At 38.3% G+C, this 25,005-nt stretch overlaps 1 protein-coding gene across 5 annotated transcripts in view; it reads right to left on the bottom strand.

Moving 5' to 3' along the window:
- The window catches only part of PAK3 (p21 (RAC1) activated kinase 3), a 291,282-nt gene that overhangs the window by 157,938 nt on the left and 108,339 nt on the right, over window positions 1–25,005 (bottom strand). The window lies entirely within an intron of this gene.

Genomic DNA, 25,005 nt, shown 5'->3' with positions numbered 1-25,005 from the left:
TATAAAAAAGCCAACATCACACTGCCTCTAGATTGGGAAATAGACAGACGCACACACTGGGACAGACTATTACCACTTGTATCCATTGAGAATACAGGCTCAGAAATCAGCCATGCAGGACTCAAATGTAATTAGAAATCAGCAGTAAAGTGATAACCAACTACCCCACTCCCATCACACAAGCTCAACACAATATATATCTATAAATTAAAAACATAAACACAGTTTTAAATAACTCTTGAATTGAAAATGAACTTAAATTGATATTGCAAATGCTTTAGAAATCAAAGATGATGACTGAAGTACATATCCAAGTCTGTTAGATGAAGGTAAAGCAATATTCAGAAAAAAACATGGCCTTAAATTCATATATTAGAAATTATAAACAAATGAAAAGTAAACAAAGTAAGCTATAAAGTCCAGGTGTTAGTTTTAAAAAACAGCACAGTAAAATAGACCCATGGGTCGGTTACAGTGGCTCAAGCCTGTAATCTCAGCACTTGGGGAGGCCGATGCGGTCAGATTGCTTGAACCCAGGAGTTCAAAACCAGCCCGAGCAACATGGCAAAAAACAGTCTGTATCAAAAAATATACAAAAATTAGCCAGCCTGTTGGCAAATGCCTGTGATCTCAGCTACTCAGGTGGCTGAGATGGGAGGATTGCTTGAGCCCAGGAGACAGAGGTTGCAGTGAGCCATGTCTGCACCACTGCACTCCAGCCTGGGCAACAGAACCAGACCCTGTCTCGAAACTAAAATAAAAATAAAACAAGCCCATGGAAATTAGAGGGGAGAGATTAAGATAAAAACAGAAAACAGTTAAATACAAAACAAATAAATTATAGATGATCCATAAAATGAGACTGTTTATAAGAGTCAAGCCTTCATTAAGTACTAATATGAAAAAATGAAGAAGGGGAAAAAATATCACCAGGAAGTCAAATATGAACACAAATATGGGTACCAAGGTAACATCAAAAATAAAAGAATACTACATAAAATTTTAAACTAATATGTTTTAATGAGAAAATTTTTAGAAAAATAAAATTACTAAAATTTACCCAATAAAAAGTAGAAAATCATAGAAAAATAATAGAACAAATTGAAAAGCTAAACATTTTATGAATAATTCCAAACCTTCAAATCACAGATAATTTTCATTTTATAGAAATAGTTCCAGAGGGTACAACAAGATGGACTGCTCCCCCAAATCAGACAGACAGGACAAGAAAGAAAAAGAAATTTATAGACTAATCTTATTTATTAATATAAAAATTATATAAAAATAGAATCTAGCAGCTTATTAAAATGATGCAGTATAATCAAGTAGAGTTTATTCAGGAATGTATGCATAGTTCAATATTAGCAAATTTATTAAAGTAATTAAATACAATTACAGACTAAGACAAATCACATAATCACCTCAACAGATGTTGAAAACACATTTGACAAAATTTTATGCCCATCCATGTTAAAAATCCATATCCAATAAAGATTAGAAGAGAACTTCCTCCACAAACCTTGTGAAAATTACGAGGAAGTAAATTTGATTATGAGTACAAGCTTTGGAGTCCCTAAAGCAGTTGGGATCTTGGTTCCATTATATCCAAGCTGTGTGATCTTGGAAAATTGCTTAATCTTTCTGAGCTTCACTTTTCTTATCCACAAAAAATGAGAAAAATAATAGTATACTCCTCATAGTATTGTTGCAAGGATTAAATGATATAAAATATATAAAGGCACTTACTCAGGCAATATAAAGTACTCAATAAATATGAATTGTTATTGGTAGTTCTTATTGACAAAATGTTAAAATGAGAGACAAGGATGGCCACTATTACCACTTACTATTCAACACGGTGATGTCCTAACCAATGCAATAAGGTATAAAATAAATTAAAAAATAAGAGAATAAGGATTAGAAAGCAAGAGACAAAATTGCTATCATTCACAAAAAATATGGCTATATAAAAATCAGAGGTAGTCAATGGATAAAATATTAGAACAAATATGAAAGTCCAGGAGAGTGGTTAAATGAATTATCAGACTAGAAAAATCAATACCTTTCCTACACATCATCAACAACTTATTAGGGTACACAATAGGAAAATAAATATCATTCACAGTAGCGACAGAAACTTAAAAATATTACTTATGAGACTCTGAGCAAGTTATTTAACCTCTCTCAGCTTCAATTTTCTCATATGCTGTATACACAAGTTAATAATACATATCTCACAGAGTTGTTAAGAGAATTGAATGATACAATACAGACTATATGCTTATTAAATGGCAGCATTATTACAGTACAACTATTGTTGTTGTTGTTTAAAAATTATCTATTTCTCAATTTAGACAGTCACGCAAAAATAGTGGGGCACTTTATCATCCCACTGACAGCATTAGACAGATTATTGAGGCAGAAAGCTAACAAAGAAATCCTGGACTTAAATTCAACACTTGACATATTGAACCTAATAGATATTTACAGAATTCTCCATCCATCAACCACAAAATATACATTCTTCTCATCTGCACATGGAACATGCTCCGAGATAGACCACATGCTTGGCCATAGCAAGTGTCAATAATTTTTTAAAAAATCAAAATCATACCAACCATGCTTGCAGACCACAGTGGAATAAAAGTAAAAATCAATGCCAAAATCTCTCAAAACCACACAATTATGTGAAAATTAAACAGCTTGCTTCTGAATGATTTTTGAGTAAACAATGACATTAAGGCAGAAATCAAAAGATTCTTTGAAGTAAATGAGAACAGAGACACAACATACCAAAATCTCTGGGATGCAGTAAAAGCAGTGTTAAGAGGAAAGTTGATAGTGCTAACCAACTACCTCAAAAAGTTAGAAAGATCTCAAATTATTGATCTGACATCACACCTACAGGAACTAGAAAAACAAGAACAAACTAACCTCAAAGCTACCAGAAGAAAAGAAATAAATAAAATCAGAGCAGAGCTGAATGAAATTGTGACACAAAAATCCATACAAGCAATAAACGAAACCAAAAGTTGGTTCTTTGAAAGAATAAACAAGGTCAATACACTGCTAGCTAGATTACGAAAGAAAAAGACTTAACTGAGTATGATCAGAAATGACAAATATTACATTACAACTGATCCCACAGAAATACAAAAGATCCTCAGAGATTACTATGGACACATCTATATGCACAAACTAGAAAATCTAGGCTAAGTGGATAAATTCCTGGCAATGCACAATCTTCTAAGATTGAGTCAGGAAAAAATTGGAACCCTGAAAAGAGTAATATTAAGTTCAGAAACAGAATTAGCAATTCAAAACTTACCAACCAAAAAAAGCCCCTGACCAAATAGGTTCTCAGCCACATTCCATCAGATAGCCAAAGAAGAGCTGATACTAATTCTACTGAAACTATTTCAAAAAAATTGAAGAGGAGGGGCTCCTCCCTAACTCATTCTACAAAGCAAACATCACCCTGATACCCAAACCCAGCAAAGACAGAACAACAAAAAAAGAAAACTACAGGCCAATATCCCTGACGAACACAGACACAAACATTTTCAACAAAATACTAGCAAACCAAATCCAGTAGCATATCAAAAGGCTAATTCACCACATTGAAAGAGGCTTAATTCCTGGCATGGAGGGTTGGTTTGACATAAATCAATAAATGGGATTCGCCACATAAACAGAATGAAAAACAAAAAAAAATGTGATCATCTTAATAGACACAGGAAAAGTGTTAGGTAAAATCCAACATCCATTCATGATAAAAAAAAAAAAACCCACAACAAACTAGGCATCAAAGGAACATACCTCAAAATAATAAGAACCATCTATGACAAACCTATAGCCAACATCATACTGAAGGAACAAATGCTGGAAGCATTCCCCTTGAGAACTGAAAGAGAACAAGGATGCTCACTCTCACCACTCCTATTCAGCATAGTACTGGAAATCCTAGCCAGAGCAATTAGGCAAGAGAAAATAAAAGGCATCCAAATAGAAAAATAAGAAGACAAACTATCTGTCTTCATGGACAAAGCTATACCTTCATGATTCTACACCTAGAAAACCTTAAACACTCCACCAGAAGTCTTTAAAGGGAGCACTTATACATTGCTGGTGGGAGTGTAAATTAGTTCAGCCACTGCAGAAAGCAGTCTGCAGATTGTTCTCAAAGAACTTAAAACAGAATTACCTTTCAACCCAGCACTCCCATTACTGGGTATATATCTGAAAGAAAATAAATTGTTTTACCAAAAAGACACATGCACTTGTATGTTCATCACAGCACAATTCACAATAGCAAAGACTTGGAATCAACCAAGGTGCCCATCAATGGTGGATTGGATAAAGAAAATGTGATACATATACAGCATGGAATATTATGTAGCCATATAAAAGAATGAAATCATGTCCTTTGCAGCAACATGGATGCAGCTGGAGACCATTATTTAATTAAATTAATTCAGGAATAGAAAACCAAATACCACATGTTTTAACTTGTAAGCGGGAGCTGAACATTAGGTACTCATGGATATAAAGATGGCAATAATAGACACTAGGGACTACTAGAGTGGGAGGGATGGAAGGAAGGGCACAATGGTTGAACAACTATTTGGTACTCTCACTACCTGGGTGATGAGATCAAATGTACCCAAAACCTCAGCATCACACAATATACCCAGATAACAAACCTGTACATGTAACCCCTGAATCTAAAATAAAAGTTAAAATTCTTAAAAATAATAAAAAATAAGTAAATAAATAAAATGATCTCCTTTTCTTCCTCAACAAGTCCTGTGGAAAGATATATGATTCACAGTATCATCCTCTTTCTTCAAATAAGAAATTATTCATCTAAAGTAGGAACATGTCAGAGCCCAAATTATACATAACTCCTAGTTTCTCCTTTAAGCAATCAAGGCAATCTGATGTTCATGTTAGTAAACAGAGTAGCATAGCTCAGGGTACACAAAGGGGTCTGTAGTCTAGACCAGTCCTGATTGTTCTGTTCCTCTTGCTAATAAAATTCCTGGGAAACCAGGATAATTTTGTAGTTATTCAGGGATGAATCAAGTTAGTCTTGGAGTCCAGCTTTCTTGAGCAGTAGAGGTACCCATTGATTATTTCTCTTCAGTGGCCTCAATATTGAAGAATCTAGAGCTTCTTTCCATGTTTAAGGAGTCATTGAATTTTTTTTTTTTTTTTTTTTTTTTTTTTTTTTTTTTTTTTTTTTTTTTTGAGACAGAGTCTCTGTCACCCAGGCTGGAGTGCAGTGGCGCAATCTCGGCTTACTGTAACCTTCTCCTGCAGGGTTCAAGCAATTATCCTGCCTCAGCCTAGCAAGTAACTTAGATTACAGGAGCCCCCCACTGCATCCAGCTAATTTTTGTATTTTTAGTAGAAACAGGGTTTCACCATGTTGGCCAGGCTGGTCTCAAAGGAGTCATTGCTTTTGCAATGAATGCCCAGTTTCATGTGTCTGCCCTTCCCTGTAACAAGAGATGGTTGAATCCAAAGCATGGTGCTACTGAAGGTATCTGTGGGGAATCTTGGTTCTCTTTAGTTAGATTTAGATAACTTAGTATCTGCTTGCATGTCACTGGAGATAGATATATATGGAGTAAGACAGGGGCTCTTCCCTGTTACTCTGAGCATTCTCACAATCTCATTCATTTGCATTCTAACAAATAATATTTTGTGAACTCTTAAATTTTTGCTAGACTCTTTGCTAAGCATTTTATACAAATCTTCTTCAATCATTGCAATGAATTTTGGGGTAGATAGTACTTTTGTCCTCTCTTGGGAGATAGAACACTGAGGCACAGAGAGTTTAGGTGATTTGGCCCAACTCACACAGCAAGTGAGGGAAGAGGCTAGTATAAGAAATCCAGGTCTATGAATATTCAGTCCTTCCACTTGACTACAATTGGACTAAGGAACACTTTGTTTCATTCTGCTTTCCACCTATTTCCCAGAAGTGCGGGAGACAGAGATTCTTTTGAGGAAAGCACCTCTTAGGCATTTGGCTTCAGTCACTGGTTTTCCCAGGCTAGGGTAGGAAGCAAGAGATTTTTTTTTTTAGGTAACAGTAGTTGAAGATGTCATGTGGCACTGCTGACAGTATAGCATGGAAAGGGAAAAGCTATTCAACTCTAGGGAGTGGCTCCCATAAAAACAGGATGACAATCTCCAAGGGAATGCTTTTTGTCTTCTGAGGCAGAAAAAAAAAAAAAAAAAAAAAAAAAAGGTAATTTCCTTACCCATGGGTTCTACAATTTAATGGAGAGTTGGAAAGTGGAACATATCAAAGTTCCTTATCCTCTTCTGTTTCTAATTGGCTTCATAACCTAAGGCAGGCAGGAAGGCAGGCAGGCAGGCAGCAGTCTGTAGTAGGAATTATGATCTTCTGAGCCTGGATGCCCTCCAGGCCAGACCTTTCTTCCTCTCTTCTTGTAAGCAAGATGCTACTTCCTGGTAAGGCTGAGGTGGTATGGTATACCCAGAGACCTCTCTCTGTGAAATTCTTCACTTCTAGATTCTACCGATGTCTGGCTTAAATTGGCAGATTCCATCTTCTCAGAGTTCAGTTCAACTGAGGCCAGTGTTCTTCAGCCCAGGGGCCCATGCTGCCTATGAATTATTTTTTAATAAATGTGGTATTTGGTCTCAAGTTTGTACCTACCACACACAGTATACCATACATTCACATTTAAAAAATCTTCTAGAGGGGGCAGAGCAAGATGGCCTAATAGGAACAGCTCCACTCTCCAGCTCCCAGTGCGAGTGACACAGAAGACGGGTGATTTCTGCATTTTCAACTGAGGTACTGGGTTCATCTCACTAGGCAGTGCTGGACAATTGGTACTGGTCAGCTGCTGCAGCCCATCCAGCGAGAGCTGAAGCAGGGCGAGGTATTGCCTCACCTGGGAAGTACAAGAGGGAAGCGAATCCCTTTTCCTAGCCAGGGGAACTGAGACACACAACACCTGGAAAATCGGGTAACTCCCACCCCAATACTGCACTTTACCAAGGGTCTTAGCAAACAGGCACACCAGGAGATTATATCCCACACCTGGCCGGGAGGGTCCCATGCCCACGGAGCCTCCCTCATTGCTAGCATAGCAGTCTGAGATCTAACGGCAAGGCAGCAGCGAGGCTGGGGGAGGGGCGCCTGCCATTGCTGAGGCTTAAGTAGGTAAACAAAGCCTCTGGGAAAGTCCAACTGGGTGGAGCCCAAAGCAGCTCAAGGAGGCCTGCTTGTCTCTGTAGACTCCACCTCTGGGGACAGGGCACAGGTAAACAAAACAAAAAGCAGCAGAAACCTCTGCAGACGCAAACGACTCTGTCTGACAGCTTTGAAGAGAGCAGTGGATCTCCCAACACGGAGGATGAGATCTGAGAAGGGACAGACTGCCTGCTCAAGTGGGTCCCTGACCCCTGAGTAGCCTCACTGGGACACATCCCTCACAAGGTGCAGACCGACACCCCACACCTCACACGGTGGGGTACACCCCTGAGACGAAGCTTCCTAAGCAAGAATCAGACAGGTACACTCGCTGTTCAGCAATATTCTATCTTCTGCAGCCTTTGCTGCTGATACCCAGGCAAACAGGGTCTGGAGTGGACCTCAAGCAATCTCCAAGGGACCTACAGCTGAGGGTCCTGACTGTTAGAAGGAAAACTAACAAACAGGAAAGACACCCACACCAAAACCCCATCAGTACGTCACCATCATCAAAGACCAAAGACAGATAAAACCACAAAGATGGGGAAAAAGCAGGGCAGAAAAGCTGGAAATTCAAAAAATAAGAGTGCATCCAAAGGAACGCAGCTCATCGCCAGCAATGCATCAAAGCTGGACAGAGAATGACTTTGACAAGTTGAGAGAAGAAGGCTTCAGTCCATCAAACTTCTCAGAGCTAAAGGAGGAATTATGTACCCAGTGCAAAGAAACTAAAAATCTTGAAAAAAGAATGGAAGAATGGATAACTAGAATAATCAATGCAGAGAAGGCCATAAACGAACTGACAGAGATAAAAACCATGACACGAGAAGTACGTGACAAATGCACAATCTTCAGTAACCGACTCGATCAACTGGAAGAAAGAATATCAGCGATTGAGGATCAAATGAATGAAATGAAGCAACAAGAGAAGTCTAAAGAAAAAAGAGGAAAAAGAAATGAACAAAGCCTTCAAGAAGTATGGGATTATGTGAAAAGACCAAATCTATGTCTGATTGGGGTGCCTGAAAGTGAGGGGGAAAATGGAACCAAGTTGGAAAACACTCTTCAGGATATCATCCAGGAGAACTTCCCCAACCTAGTAAGGTAGGCCAACATTCAAATTCAGGGAATACAGAGAACGCCACAAAGATACACTTCGAGAAGAGCAACTACAAGACACATAATTGTCAGATTCACCAAAGTTCAAATGAAGGAAAAACTGTTAAGGGCAGCCAGAGAGAAAGGTCTGGTTATCCATAAAGGGAAGCCCATCAGACTAACAGCAGATCTCTAAGCAGAAACTCTACAAGCCAGAAGAGAGTGGGGGCCAATATTCAACATTCTTAAAGAAAAGAATTTTAAACCCAGAATTTCATATCCAGCCAAACTAAGTTTCATAAGTGAAGGAGAAATAAAATCCTTTACAGATAAGCAAATGCTTAGAGATTTTGTCACCACCAGGCCTGCCTTACAAGAGACCCTGAAGGAAGCACTAAACATGGAAAGGAACAACTGGTACCAGCTATTGCAAAAACATGCCGAAATGTAAAGACCATCGATGCTAGGAAGAAACTGCATCAACTAACGAGCAAAATAGCCAGTTAACATCATAATGACAGGATAAAGTTCACACGTAACAGTATTAACCTTAAATGTAAATGGACTAAATGGTCCAATTAAAAGAAACAGACTGGCAAACTGGATAAAGAGTCAAGACCCATCAGTCTGCTGTATTCAGGAGACCCATCTCACATGCAGAGACACACATAGGCTCAAAATAAAGGGATGGAGGAAGATCTACCAAGCAAATGGAGAACAAAAAAAGCAGGGGTTGCAATACTAGTCTCTGAAAAAGCAGACTTTAAACCATCAAAGATCAAAAGAGACAAAGAAGGCCATTACATAATGGTAAAGGGATCAATTCAACAGGAAGAGCTAACTATCCTAAATATATATGCACCCAATACAGGAGCACCCAGATTCATAAAGCAAGCCCTTAGAGAATTACAAAGAGACTTAGGCTCCCATACAATAATAATAGGAGACTTCAACACCGCACTGTCAACATTAGACAGATCAACGAGACAGAAAGTTAACAAGGATATCCAGGAATTGAACTCATCTCTGCACCAAGCAGACCTAATAGACATCTACAGAACTCTCCACCCCAAATCAACAGAATATACATTCTTCTCAGCACCACATCACACTTATACCAAAATTGACCACATAATTGGAAGTAAAGCACTCCTCAGCAAATGTACAAGAACAGAAATTATAAAAAACTGTCTCTCAGACCACAGTGCAATCAAACTAGAACTCAGGACTAAGAAACTCAATCAAAACTGCTCAACTACATGGAAACTGAACAATCTGCTCCTGAATGACTACTGGGTACATAACAAAATGAAGGCAGAAATAAAGATGTTCTTTGAAACCAATGAGAACAAAGATACAACATACCAGAATCTCTGGGACACATTTCAAGCAGTGTGTAGAGGGAAATTTATAGCACTAAATGCCCACAAGAGAAAGGTGGAAAAATCTAAAATTGACACTCTAACATCACAATTGAAAGAACTAGAGAAGCAAGAGCAAACACATTCAAAAGCTAGCAGAAGGCAAGAAATAACTAAGATTAGAGCAGAACTGAAGGAGATAGAGACACAAAAAACCCTCCAAAAAATCAATGAATCCAGGAGTTGGTTTTTTGAAAAGATCAACAAAATTGATAGACTTCTGGCAAGACTAATGAAGAAGAAAAGACAGAACAATCAAATAGATGCAATAAAAAATGATAAAGGGGATATCACCACCGACCCCACAGAAATGCAAACTGCCATCAGAGAATACTATAAACACCTCTACACAAATAAAATAGAAAACGTAGAAGAAATGGATAAATTCCTGGACACTTACACTCTCCCAAGACTAAACCAGGAAGAAGTTGAATCCCTGAATAGACCAATAGCAGGCTCTGAAATTGAGGCAATAATTAGTAGCCTACCAACCAAAAAAAGTCCAGGACCAGACAGATTCACAGTTGAATTCTACCAGAGATACAAGGAGGAGCTGGTACCATTCCTTCTGAAATGATTCCAATCAATAGTAAAAGAGGGAATCCTCCCTAACTCATTTTATGAGGCCAACATCATCCTGATACCAAAGCCTGGCAGAGACACAACAAAAAAGAGAATTTTAGACCAACATCCCTCATGAACATCAATGCAAAAATCCTCAGTAAAATACTGGCAAACTGAATCCAGCAGCACATCAAAAAGCTTATCCACCATGATCAAGTGGGCTTCATCCCTGGGATGCAAGGCTCGTTCAACATATGCAAATCAATAAATGTAATCCAGCATATAAACAGAACCAAACACAAAAACCACATGATTATCTCAATAGATGCAGAAAAGGCCTTTGACAAAATTCAACAGCACTTCATGCTAAAAACGCTCAATAAATTCGGTATTGATGGAACATATCTCAAAATAATAAGAGCTATTTATGACAAACCCACAGCCAATATCATACTGAATGGGCAAAAACTGGAAGCATTCCTTTTGAAAACTGGCACAAGGCAGGGATGCCCTCTCTCACCACTCCTATTCAACACAGTGTTGGAAGTTCTGGCTAGGGCAATCAGGGAAGAGAAAGAAATCAAGGGTATTCAGTTAGGAAAAGAAGAAGTCAAATTGTCCTTGTTTGCAGATGACATGATTGTCTATTTAGAAAACCCCATCATCTCAGCCCAAAATCTCCTTAAGCTGATAAGCAACTTCAGCAAAGTCTCAGGATACAAAATCAATGTGCAAAAATCACAAGCATTCTTATACACCAGTAACAGACAGAGAGCCAAATCATGAATGAACTTCCATTCACAATTGCTTCAAAGAGAATAAAATACCGAGGAATCCAACTTACAAGGCATGTAAAGGACCTCTTCAAGGAGAACTACAAACCACTGCTCAGTGAAATAAAAGAGGACACAAACAAATGGAAGAACATACCATGCTCATGGATAGGAAGAATCAATATAATGAAAATGGCCATACTGCCCAAGGTAATTTATAGATTCAATGCCATCGCCATCAAGCTACCAATGAGTTTCTTCACAGAATTGGAAAAAACTGCTTTTAAGTTCATACGGAACCGAAAAAGAGCCCGCATTGCCAAAACAATCCTAAGTCAAAAGAACAAAGCTGGAGGCATCATGCTACCTGACTTCAAACTCTACTACAAGGCTACAGTAACCAAAACAGCATGGTACTGGTACCAAAACAGAGATATAGACCAATGGAACAGAACGGAGTCCTCAGAAATAATACCACACATCTACAGCCATCTGATCTTTGACAAACCTCAGAAAAACAAGAAATGGGGAAAGGATTCCCTATTTAATAAATGGTACTGGGAAAATTGGCTAGCCATAAGTAGAAGGCTGAAACTGGATCCTTTCCTTACTCCTTTTACGAAAATTAATTCAAGATGGATTAGAGACTTAAATGTTAGACCTAATGCCATAAAAACCCTAGAAGAAAACCTAGGTAATACCATTCAGGACATAGGCATGGGCAAGGACTTCATGTCTAAAACACCAAAAGCAATGGCAACAAAAGCCAAAATTGATAAATGGGATCTCATTAAACTAAAGAGCTTCTGCACAGCAAAAGAAACTACCATGAGAGTGAACAGGCAACCTACAGAACAGGAGAAAATTTTTGCAATCTACTCATCAGACAAAGGGCTAATATCCAGAACCTACAAAGAACTCAAACAAATTTACAAGAAAAAAACAAACAACCCCATCCAAAAGTGGGCAAAGGATATGAACAGACATTTCTCAAAAGAAGACATGCATACAGCCAACAGACACATGAAAAAAGGCTTGTCATCACTGGCCATCAGAGAAATGCAAATCAAAACCACAATGAGATGCCATCTCACACCAGTTAGAATGACAATCATTAAAAAGTCAGGAAACAACAGGTGCTGGAGAGGATGTGGAGAAATAGGAACACTTTTACACTGTTGGTGGGATTGTAAACTAGTTCAACCATTATGGAAAACAGTATGGCGATTCCTCAAGGATCTAGAACTACAAATACCATATGGCCCAGCCATCCCATTACTGAGTATATACCCAAAGGATTATAAATCATGCTGTTATAAAGACACATGCACACGTATGTTTATTGTGGCACTATTCACAATAGCAAAGACTTGGAATCAACCCAAATGTCCATCAGTGAGAGACTGGATTAAGAAAATGTGGCACATATACACCATGGAATACTATGCAGCCATAAAAAAGGATGAGTTTGTGTCCTTTGTAGGGACATGGATGCAGCTGGAAATGATCATTCTCAGCAAACTATCACAAGAACAGAAAACCAAACACCGCATGTTCTCACTCATAGGTGGGAACTGAACAATGAGATCACTTGGACTCGGGAAGGGGAACATCACACACACACCGGGGCCTATTATGGGGAGTGGGGAGGAGGGAGGGATTGCATTGGGAGTTATACCTGATGTCAAGGACGAGTTGATGGGTGCTGACGAGTTGATGGGTGCAGCACACCAACACGGCACAAGTATACATATGTAACAAACCTGCAAGTTATGCACATGTACCCTAGAACTTAAAGTATAATAATAAAAAAAATTAATAATAATAAAAAAAAATAAAAAATCTTCTAGTAAATTAGGACCAACTTATCTTCATGAACTTATCTACTAGAAACCTACAGCAAACATTCTTTAATCGTGAAGATTTGGAAATATTCTAATTAAAATGAAATAGAAGAAAGGGGTGATCATTACCAATTACTATTCTGGTGGTACTAGATATCCTAGCCAATGCAATGAGAGAGAAAAAAATAGGTTTAAAAATGAAGTGACAAACTATTTAGTGCTTAGTGCCTTTTTAAAAGTGACTGGGAGCTCAGTGGGGTGACTCCTCATAGCTGTAATCCCAACACTTTGAGAGGCCAAGGCAGGAGGATCAGTTGAGCCCAGAAGTTCAAGTTCAGCTGGGACAACATAGCGAGACCCTGTCTCTAAAAAAAACAAAAATAAAAAATTAACTGGGTGTGATGGTGGGTGCCTGTAGTCCCAGTTACTCGGGAGGCTGAGGCAGGTGGATCCCTTGAGCTCAAGAGGTCAAGGCTGCAGTGAGCTCTGATTGTGCCACTGTATTCTAGCCTGGGCAACAAAGCAAGACCCTTTCTCTAAAAAACCAAGTGACTGAGTATGAGATTCATAAAGCAAAATTGATAGTTTACCTATACACCAATAATAACCAATTGGAAAATGTAATAGAAAAGCAAATATCATTTATAACAGCAAAAAGGCTCTGAAATAAACAGGAATAAATCTGACCAAAAATGGTTAAAGTTTTTATGGAGAAAACTACAAAAATGTACTGAACAATGTGAAAAAGGGCCTATTTATGGATGGAAGACTCATTATGTTGAGAATATAAATTCTCACAAAAGTAATCTTATAAGATGAATGCAATGACAATCTAAATAATAAAAAAGATATTTCCTAAGATTTGACAAGCCAACTCTAAAATTCGAAAGAAAAGTGAATGTACAAGAATAGCCAAGATAATTTTAAAAATATATGAGATACTTCCCTTACAGATATCAAAGCATATTATACATTGTGTAATTAAAATCTATTCACATGACTAGACAAAAATAAATCAATAGAGCATAATAAAAAGTACTGATTCATGTATATATAGGAATTTAATATATAATAAAAGTGACATCTCAAGTCAATGAAAAGCCTGACTATTCAATACATTTTATCTGGACAATAGATAAAATTTATTTAAATAAGTTAAAAAATCCATTTAAATAAGTAATATCCTTGCCTAAAATATACCATTTGCAAAAATAAATTTCAGGCGAATGTAATGAAAAATGTGGATAAGATTTTTATCTAGAATATAATAATAAACACCTACAAATAAATAAGACATAGACGATCAACACAATAGCAAGATAGGTAAAGAATAAAAACTGACAGTTCACGGAATAGGAAACCCAAATGGCCAACAAATCTAAAAATCTATTCAATTTTACCAGTAATTAACCATGAGCGCTCATCTTCATCTATTGATTTTCAAAATGTAATTTTAAAAAAAAATCAAGTATTGGCAATAAAAATGTTAAACTTGACTCTACTCAAGACATTATATGTAACTTTCAGGTTGTGGTAAATACAAAGGAAAGAACATGTTAAATGATACCTTGATGAAACAATCAGACAAATCCAGAATGCAAGACAGTCTACAAGACAACCTGATGTCTTTAAAAGTCAATGTCCTGGGGTAGAAAAGGTGGGAGTATTGTTGTGGCATAAGAGTCTAAAGAGACATAACAAAATGCAATCAGTTACACAGAAGATCAAGTTGACATAAGAAGAAATTATAAATCTGAATACACTTATATAAAAATATTGAATTAACAATTAAATAAAGCCCAGGACAAGAAGTCTTCACTGGTGAATTCTACAAAACATTTAAAGAGTTAACGCTACTCATTCACAAACTCCTCCAAAACCAGAATTGGAGGGAATGCTTACTAATCCAGTCTATGAGGCCAGTATCTCTCTGATACCAAAACCAGACACACATCACAAGAAAAGAAAACTATAGACCAATATTCCTTATAAATCGAGATGTAGAAATCCTCAACAAAATAGTAGCAAATTAAATCCTGCAGCTTATAAAAAGGAATATACACCATGAACAAGTGGCATTAATTTCAGGAATACAAGGTTGAGTCAACATATGAAAATCAATTAATGTAATACATCACATCGGTTGAATAAAGGGGAAAACTCCACATCATCTCAATAGATACAGAAAAAGCATTTGAAAAAGACCAACATTCCTTCATGATAAAAAAAAAAATTCAACAAACAAGAGAGGGAAGGAAACTTCCTCAATCTGCTAAAGCACACCTATGAAAAACCCACAGCTAACATCAGACTTAATAATGAAAGACTGAAAGTTTCCCCTTAAGATCAGAAACAAAACATGAATGTCTACTCTCACCACTCCCATTAAACATTGTACTGAGGGCTCTGGCCATAGCAATTAGGCAGAAAAACAAATAAAGGGTATCCAGGTTGGAAAGAAAGAAGTAAAACTATTTCTATTGATGGATAACATAATCTTGTATATAGAAAATCTTAAGGAATTCACTAAAAAACTGTCAGACAAATAAGTTCAGCAAGGTTGCAGGATATAAGATTAGCAGAAAAGCAATTATATTTCTATGCATTAGCAATAAACAATCAGAAAATGAAATTAAGAAATCATTTTCTTTTATAATGGTATCAAAAATAATAAAATACATGGGAATAACTTCAAGCAAAGGAGTGCAAGAGTTGTACACAATAAAACATTGTTGGAAGAAATTAGAGAAAACCTAAATAAGTGAAAAGACTTCCTATGGTCATGGATTGGAAGGTTTAACATTAATATGGGAACACTCTTCAAATTGACCTATAGATTTGATGCAATCCCCATCAAAACTCCAACACTCTTTTCTAACTAGGTGCAGTGGCTCATGCCTGTAATCCCAGCACTTTGGGAGGTCAAAGCAGGAGGATCACTTGAGACCAGGAGTTCAAGACCAGCCAGGACAACATAGTGAGACTCTGTCTCTACAAAAAAATACAAAAAAAATAATAGTTAGCCAGGCATGGTGTTTCACACCTGTAGTTCTAGATACTTGGGAGGCTGAAGTGGAAGTGGGAGGTCATCTGAACCCAGGAGTTAAAGGCTGCAGTGAACAACTGCACTCCAGTCTCGGCGACGAAGTGATACCCTGTATCAAAAACTTAACAAACAAACAAAAACTCCAATGGCCAATGGCCTTAAAAAAAAAAAAAAAAAAAAAAAGGAAAAGTTGATCCTAAAATCCATATGGAAATACCAGGGCCTCATGATAGGCAAAACAATCCTGAAAAAGAACTAAGTTGAAGACTCATACTTCCCAATTTCAGAACTTACTACAAAGTGACAGTAACCAAGTGACATAAGGATAGAGAGCTATGTAAGTCAATGGAATAGAATTGAGAGTCCAAGACCATTCAAAGGAGAAAAACAGTTTCTTCAACAAATGGTACTGGGACAACTGGATATCCACATGCAAAAGAATAAATTTTGACCCCAGTCTTACGTACAAAATTTTTCTCAAAATGGTTCAAAGACCTAAATTTAATAGCTAAAACAATGAAACTCAGAAGAAAATATAGGGGTTAATCTTTTGTTTTGGGACTAGGCAACATTTTCTTAAATATGATGCCAAAAGTGAAAGCAACCAAAGAAAAAAACTCAATAAGTTGAATTACATTTTTTGGGTGTGTGTCAAAGGGCACTATCAGGAAATGAAAAGACAACCCACAGAATGGAAGAAAATATTTGTAAATCACAAATCTGATGAAGCACTTTTATCTAGAATATGTAAGGACCACTTACAACTCCATAATAAGAAAGATAACCCAATTAAAAATGGCAAATATCTGAAAGAACATTTCTTCAATGAAGATATACAAATGGTGAAAAAGTACAAAAAGATGTTCAACATCATTAATCAGTAGGGAAATTGAAAGCAAAACCACAATAAGATACCATCTCATGCCCACTAACATGGCTCTAACAACAACAGCAAAAAAACTTAGACAAGAACAAATGTTGATGAGTATTTGGAGAAATTGTAACCCTCGTACATTTCTGGTTGTAATATAAATGGTGCAACCACTGCAGAAACAGTTTAACTGTTCTTCAAAATGTTAAACATAGAGTCACTATATGATTGAGCAATTTCACTCATAGGTATGTACCCAAGTGAAATGAAAACACACGCCCACACAAAAACTTGTATAGGAATATTCATAGGAGCATTACTCATAAAAACAAAAATTAGAAACAACCCAAACGTCCATCAAATGATGCATGAATAACAAAATGTGGTATATCCATACAATGGAATATTATTTGGCTATTTAAAAAGGAAGTACTGATACATGCTACAATGTGGATGAATCTTGAGAACATTATGGCTAAGCAAAAGAAGCCAGATATGAAAGGTCACATACTATATGATTCCATTTTTATGAATTGTCCAGAATAGGCAAATCCATAAAGGCAGAAAGTAGATTAGTGGTTGCTGGTGACTGGGTGTAGGGGAGAGCGGGGAGTGACTGCTAATGGGTGCAAGCTTTCTCTGCCGGGTGATGAAAATGTTCTGGAATTAGTGATGATGGTTGCACAATCTAGTAAATATATTAAAAACCACTGAATTGTTCTATTTTAAATGGTGAATTTTTTAGTATGTTAATAATATCTCCGTTAAAAAATGCAATTAGTTAAACTTGACTGGATCCTGGCTGTCAAAATAAAACATTAAAAAAGACATTTGGTGATACCTGAGGAAATTTGAGTGTGAACTGGATATTAAATAAGATTAGAAAATTATTGTTAATTTTTGTAGGTGTGATAAGATATTGTGTGAAAATAACTCGCATTTACGTAGGAGAATGTCCTTATTTTTAGATGCTTGCTAAAGTATTTAAGGGTCATGAATCATGATATTTACAACTTACATTGAAATTGTTCATCAAAAAAGGTAGATAAAACAGACATGGAACCTTAATTACTGAATCTAGGTGGTGATCATATGGATATGTGTTGTAAATTATATTTTTTATTTTTTGACTTTTGAATCATGGCCATTCTTGAAGGAATAAGGTGGTACCTCATCATGGTTTTAATTTGCATTTCCCTGATGATTAGTGATATTGACCATTTTTTTATGTTTGTTAGCCATTTGTACATCTCCTTTTGAGAAATGTCTGTTCATGTCCTTTGCCCACTTTTTGATGGGATTATTTGTCTTTTTTCTTGCAGATTGGTTTGTGTTCCTTGTAGATGCTGGATATTAGTCCTTTGTCAGATATGTAGTTTTATGTTAGAAATTTTTGAAAATAAAAACTTGAAAAAATGCATGCAAAGGATTGAGGAAACATGTATGTTTATATACTTTATTGGAATGTAAATACAGAAAGTCACTTGAAAGTACAATTTTGCAGTATTTATTAAAGTAAAAAAAGGGGGGACATTCACTATGACCCAGAAATTTCCATTCTTAGTGTCTACTCTAGAAAAACTCCAGTTCAGTTACACAAGGAAGCAGAAACTAAGGCTTTCACTGAATCACTATGTGTAACAGCAAAACATTGGAAACAACCTAAATGTCCATTAAGAAAGGAATAATTACGTAGAGTGATTACATAAGCCACATTATGTAGCAATTTATGTAAATGAACTAGGTCTATATGTATATGACAAGATCTTCAAGACAATGCCTAGTGAAAAATCAAGTTGCAAAATGATATGTACTGCATAGCATATATTTTAAAAACCATACACAAATAGTACTCTGTTTAGGTTCCTATATATATACACATAAACATGAATTAAAAGGTCTTAAGGAATGGGATAAAAGGAAAGAATTGGGCAGAAAGGGGTTCAAGGGACATGAGGGACAATGAATTACAGTTTGTGTAGTATCTAATGCAAAAGCTTGACAACAAACCTACACATGAGGGATTTTTTTAAGCAAATATTTATCCTAATGTGGCAGAACAAAACTTGGAATAGCAGGAGGTATGGAAGAGTTCATCTACTTGACTTTTTACCCAAGGTCTCCTCTGGTCCCTCCCAATCTGGCTGACCCTGAGCCTTTCACTTGGGGACTGGTCTCAGATTGTAACAGCTGACTTGGGTGCTCGCTTACTAGAAAAGAGGTTTTTGTTCCACAACCATTCTGGTTCCAGGAACATAAACTCCATGCACTGATTCTCATACAGTAGGCCCAGTCTTTCAACAGCAGACTTGCCTAGGTGGCTGGAACTATCTTAGAAGTTTCCTAGATTTTCCCCTCCCTGTGACTAGGGAGATCAAAATTATTATAACAACTAAATAATATGGCAGCGAATTGGCTGAGAGAGAAAGGGAATGCCAGAGTCAAGGAATGGGAGAAAAGGGGAAAGAAGAAAGGGGCAGAAAGAGGGAAGAGGAGGGAAAGGAAGGAGATGAATGTGAGGCATGGGACCATATGCCTGGTCTGTTCATAGGCTATTTCATGAAATGAAGGATGCTTCTGTGGACTAGAGTCATCTTAGCAGCTCCTTCAAGATTCTGGTCTGCTCAGAATTTGCCTCAAGTTTTGCAGACTGATGTTTGCTCCCTGGCCTAGTTAGGGTTTGTTTCAGGCCATGAGGAGTGGCTGTGTATATGATTGCCTGGTCAGCATTGATGGTTGATGTGGATCCTGTTCTGGTTAGAGATTAGCTCAGGCTGTGTGAAAAGTAGGTGTGGTCCTGCTCCAGTCAGTGACCTGAGTGGTTTCACAGGCTTGATGCAGCTAGAGAATTGTTCCTGGGGAAGAAGGGATTTTGGACTTGACTGTTTAGAAGGTCCATTGAATTGTTGAAAATGGTATTACAGATCTTGGTTTCAAGTTTCGCCAAATGCTCTGGGAAGAGTTGGTGTAGGACCCACATTAGGAGCCAACACACTATGTTCCAAGTGGACTCTTATGGTGTCATAGGTTGGTTGTCTCAGTTTGCAAGGACTGGTATTGCCTATGTGGACCCAGTCTTGTCAGTCATTTCCTTATTTTGAAGCAGTGTGCAATGGCCAGATCATGGGTTGCCAAGGGTATAGGGGAAGTAGGGAATGGCAGGTCAAGTCAATAAATGAAGAGGAGGCACAGTTAAAACCTGCCACATAATGTGCAGGATTGGTAAGTATCTGGAGGACTACCTCATGAAGAGCTCAGCTGAGGTGCTGCCTATTCAGAGGTTGCCTCAAGGCAAAGAGTCCATGTAAGTATAGGGAGTGGTAGTGTGGTCTAGTGGTTGGTGCACAATGTGCACCAAGTGTTCAGAAATCCTCCCTGGTTTGGAAGAGATTTGCCAAGTAACATATGCATATAAGTAGTGAGCCCCAGAAAGTTGTATAATGCTTGGTGCAGCAGTTATAGGACCTTTCCTGTATTTGATATTCAAAATATTTAACAGCAGATTCTACATGGACACTGACCAATCAGTATAAACACTGAAACAGGATGCTGGAGCAGGTATTATGCCTTCAGTTGTTAGATTATAAGGGGGCCCAGGGATCCTTAGGGAGAGTCTAGTGCAGCTGAGGTGATGGTGGATGCAGGGGTTTGTAGAGGAAGGGATCGGGGCAATGGCTCTTCATCAATAGATATGGAAGTATTTCAATATTTTAACACCTGATGTGACCTTACTGGTATATTCTGAATAGATATTGTTCCCGGTGGTAGGATTATTATTCCAGGAAAGAGTTGGCTAACAGTATGAGGAATTTTGTACAGTAGCAGATGGCTGGCTCACAGTGTATGGAGAAACAAAGAGGGCAGGTCCAAAATAGGGCCTTTGGAAGCCCTAATTAATGAAAACACTTTTGTGTCCACCTTCCTCTCTGTAATTCACATGGAAACAATTATAAGCCATACAACAGATGACAAAAAAAATCCAACAAAGATCTGATTTTTCTGATCTACTTCCGCTTTTTAAATATCAAATTTCTAACTCTTTAAAAAATCATTTGATTGGTGCCCCCACAGTGTTATTCTCTAAACACATCCTTATCTGGCCTTCTGGATAATGCAGCACTGATTAGGGGCACTAGAAAGTGGTTTCACTGGGCATATGGTGAGATGTGGATCCTGCTCTGGTAGATGGTTGCCTTTCTGTGAGCAAAACAGCCATATAAGCTGTAGTGAAGGTGAAAGCTGGTGAGGCCAGCCTCACAGCAGACCCAGCAATTAGAGTCTCTGGGCTGATTGTCTTGTGGGAAGTGGTGGCTGGTGGTGAGGATGGACATAATATGCAGAGGGGCAGGATGGTAGGGCCTGCTTAATTGTATTGGAGAGTTCACTGAGAGCTCTAATCTGAGCAAGGGTTGCCTCACTGAGTAAAGAGTGGCTGGGTAGGCCACAAAGTCTAGTATCCAGATTGCATAATTGCAAGGTGCACTCTGGTGGAAAGCAGACTTGTCTCAGTGTGTATCACAGCTGATGTGTGATCTTAAGAAAGCTCTTACTCCATGCACAATTAAGATATAGCTTCTCTTGTGAGCAAAGGCTGCTTATTGGTGTTAGGAGCATGGGTAAGTGCCTGGAGGATTGTCTGGGAGTATGGTGGTGTGAACCTGGTCTGAGAAGGTGCTGTCTGGGCTCATGCTATTAGTGGATAAGGGCTCTGAGGGATGTGTCAAGGAAAGAAGAAAGAGCTCCGGGCTGGATGGGAGCTGTCCAGTGTGGTATGGCATAATCATGAGGGTCATAGCTGGGCAGACAGCTACCCCACTGTATGTAGACAGGTCCAAAGGTCTCCGTCTTGGCAAGATCCTGCCTAATGGTATGCAGTATGTAGAAAGTGCCTGAGCTTAGAATGAATCTTTGAGCAAATTACAGCCAATTATAGTACATGGGAGTCAGTACTCTAGAAGGGTTGCCTATTGTTGACTACTCACTGGCCTACACCTTTCTATCATTAAATATCTGTTCAGATAAAGAAAGAGAAGTCTCTGGACAGTATTGAATATGCTCCAGGGATGTTAAGCTTAAATAGTCTTGTGTCCTGGAAGACACCAAGCCTTCAATTCCCCCATTTGCACTGACACTGGTAGCTAGCTGACAAAAAACATTGTGAACCTCAAGCTTCAGAACCTTCTGTGGCCCCTACTGTCACCTCCTCCTAAGCCAGTAATGGAAACTTATTCCTCAACCTGGCACAGCTCACTCTATCAGTGTACTTGGAGTCTACATCTATTATCTCAGTTCCCTCCTGGAAGAAAAGATACAAGAAGGCCTGGCCTCAGAAACCCTTTACCTCAGTTACACAGGAGATATACTCCTGAATATATCACAGATCTCAGAATAAACATGTGAATCTAATAAAATTGTGCATATGAGATACTTGTGCTGTGCATCTATCAAAAGTTTCCACAGTATAATCTACTGTTGTCTGTTCATAGTTTAATAACATATATAATATGGCTTATTATTTAATAACAGTATGTGATACACCAATATATGCTGATTTTTTATGCTTTTCTGACATGGTTAAAGGGGTATGGCAGCTACTAAACCCATTGTTCCATGAAAGAAGACAAAACATTTACAATATTTTTCACTCCATTGCTATTGCATCAACTTAAGTCTTTATACAATTGTGGTTTATGCAAAAAGAGTCAAAGGAAAGAAAAGACCCATTACAGTGTATTGGTTAACAGATGTGGTTCTGAGGTTAGAGAACCTTACTTCAAATCCTGTCTTTATCACTCAGTAGCTATATGAACCAGGAAAACTTATTCACTACTCTGAGCCTCTGCTTTGTCATTTATAAACTGGAAGTAACAGTAATTGTACCCCCCCAAGGGAATTGTTGTGGCAATTAAATGAAGCTGTGAGATGATGTGCATAAGGTGCTTAAGACAGTGTCTGGCACATAGTAAGCACTCAATAAATGTTGGCTGTCATTATTATTAACATCACGAGGTAGAGGGACTAAAGAACGAAATTTTGACTATTACTTTATATTATCTATGACAAAAACTCAGTACTTTTTAAGCACCCAGCTATGTAAAACATCTTCTGGAGACTCTGGTCAGCATTCCAAGGTTTGTGGTAAAATACTCATTCTCCTGTTACTGACATATAGGCTGTTCTTCACCTCCGATGCTTGCCTGCTTCTTCGATTCTTGCTCGTTCTAACTTAATTTTCCCTCCCTCAGCAACTTCTGGAGATGGTGGGAGAAACTGAGAGGGTGCCTGGGAGTACATAGCTATGGTTTCTGAACTAGGAAGCACGAGGAGGTAGGCTCAGGCAGGGCCAAGGATGGATAGTAGCTGCTGTTCCCAAAGTCCTCCTCACAGGCCAAGTGGAAGCCTTGTTTACAGCCATGGGCCTACTTATCTTCCAGGCTTCCCGGTTTCCTACTTTACAATGACCTTGGAGATTATAAGAATTAGGGGATTCACCATCTGCATGTTTTTGGAAGATCAACCATTCCCTTGAACTGGAGAGCTCCATTTTAGGGCCAATTTGAGATTTGGTACTTAACAAGGGTATCTTCCTATCTAGTATTCATAAGACTCTAGTGACAGACTAGACCTAATCATTTCACTTACGTGTGAATCATCACCTTCCATTTCCCTCTTTACATATTTTCCTTTTTCTAGGCAGTTCTGATTGCTTACACGCACACACACACACACACACACACATACACGGTAACACACATTGTTCATAAGGCCCACTGTACTAAGGAGAGATCAGCAAGCAAATGAAAATCTTAAGTTATCAGAGGCTCGGATTGTATCAGCAACCCAGTGATGGGGCAAGAAAAATGGGAGCTTATGACGATTATTAGATCAGGAGAAAAACATCTCAAAATGTTCAATATGGAAGACCAGGTCTAGAGGAAAGAGAAAATAAAGTAAATGGGCACAAGAGCAGTTCTAAAAAGCAATCTCTGTGGGGTTTTGGCTTACTGCCTGGACCGTTACACAAATTAAATTCTTCTAGTGAAAGCCAGGGAAAGACTTCCACTAGACAAGCTGAGTTAATCAATAAAATCTCAAAGACTTGAGATTTCTATTCAGAAAAAAATTCATACTCATATTCAACAAATATTTATTGTACAGGTGCTATGTGCCAGGCATTTTTGTAGACCCTGGGGATACAGAGGTGAAGAAGCCAAACAAAGTTACTGCTCCAATAGAGTGTACTTTTTTCCCCCAACAGGAGTTGAATCCTTCTCCAGAACCCAACTTCAGATTGTTTTGTCTTGTTCAGAATATGACAGCCCACTCTGACCACCCAAACCCACTCCTCTCTCTTCTGCTCAAGCCCAAGGCCCAAGGCACAGGACCAAGTTCTAGGTTCCATTTCCTACAGCTATGAACCACTGCAGAGCCTTGGACCACTTGCCACTCTGTCCTTTGCGTCTCTATTTCACAGCCTCCTCCTCTCCTGCCTGCCCCGTCCCACCAACAGGTTTGCCTTGTAGGGACTAGACATAGACACATGACAAATAAGCACTGCAATCAAAACCAAACATTCATTGTCTTGCCCTCATTAGGGACCTATTGTATACTTTCTGCACAAGCATTGAAACTGGCTGGTGCAAATCTGCCAACAGCAGCAGAACAATCAGTCTCTGATCGGTTTTTGGCTCCCACCAAGAGTTCAAGATAAAGCAAAGAAAGTGGATAGAATAACAATCTGAGATTGCTGCCAACAGCTCCTTGTGAGGTGAAGGGCTGGGCCTAGAAGTCTGAGGGTCTCAACCCAGTTCTACTACTAACTCAGAAGAGCTCCTTCATCTTGGCAAGGCACAGGTTGGCAGTGAGGAAAAATTATAAGGGCAGTTCTTCAACTGACAGCATTAGGAAGCAAGTCTGATTTACAAAAAAAGCTTTACATATCGGGGTTAACTTGTTTTACGTTGTTGCACTGACAGCATCGCTTCTGGTGTTTAAGGGATCAGACTGTGTATTTGCCTTGGAAAAAGCAAATAGGAGTGATAACTTTCTTTATAGCTAGGCTTCCCCCCTCCCCCGCCAAAAGACCACAAAGTCTTTTAGAGGAATTCTCCATTGCTTATCTTGATATCTGTCCCTGTTAGTAGTGAGAGG

The sequence above is a fragment of the Macaca thibetana genome, chromosome X (genome assembly GCF_024542745.1).
Source record: "Macaca thibetana thibetana isolate TM-01 chromosome X, ASM2454274v1, whole genome shotgun sequence".
Classification (NCBI taxonomy): Eukaryota; Metazoa; Chordata; class Mammalia; order Primates; family Cercopithecidae; genus Macaca; species Macaca thibetana.
This window is presented reverse-complemented; position numbering and strand designations above follow the sequence as displayed.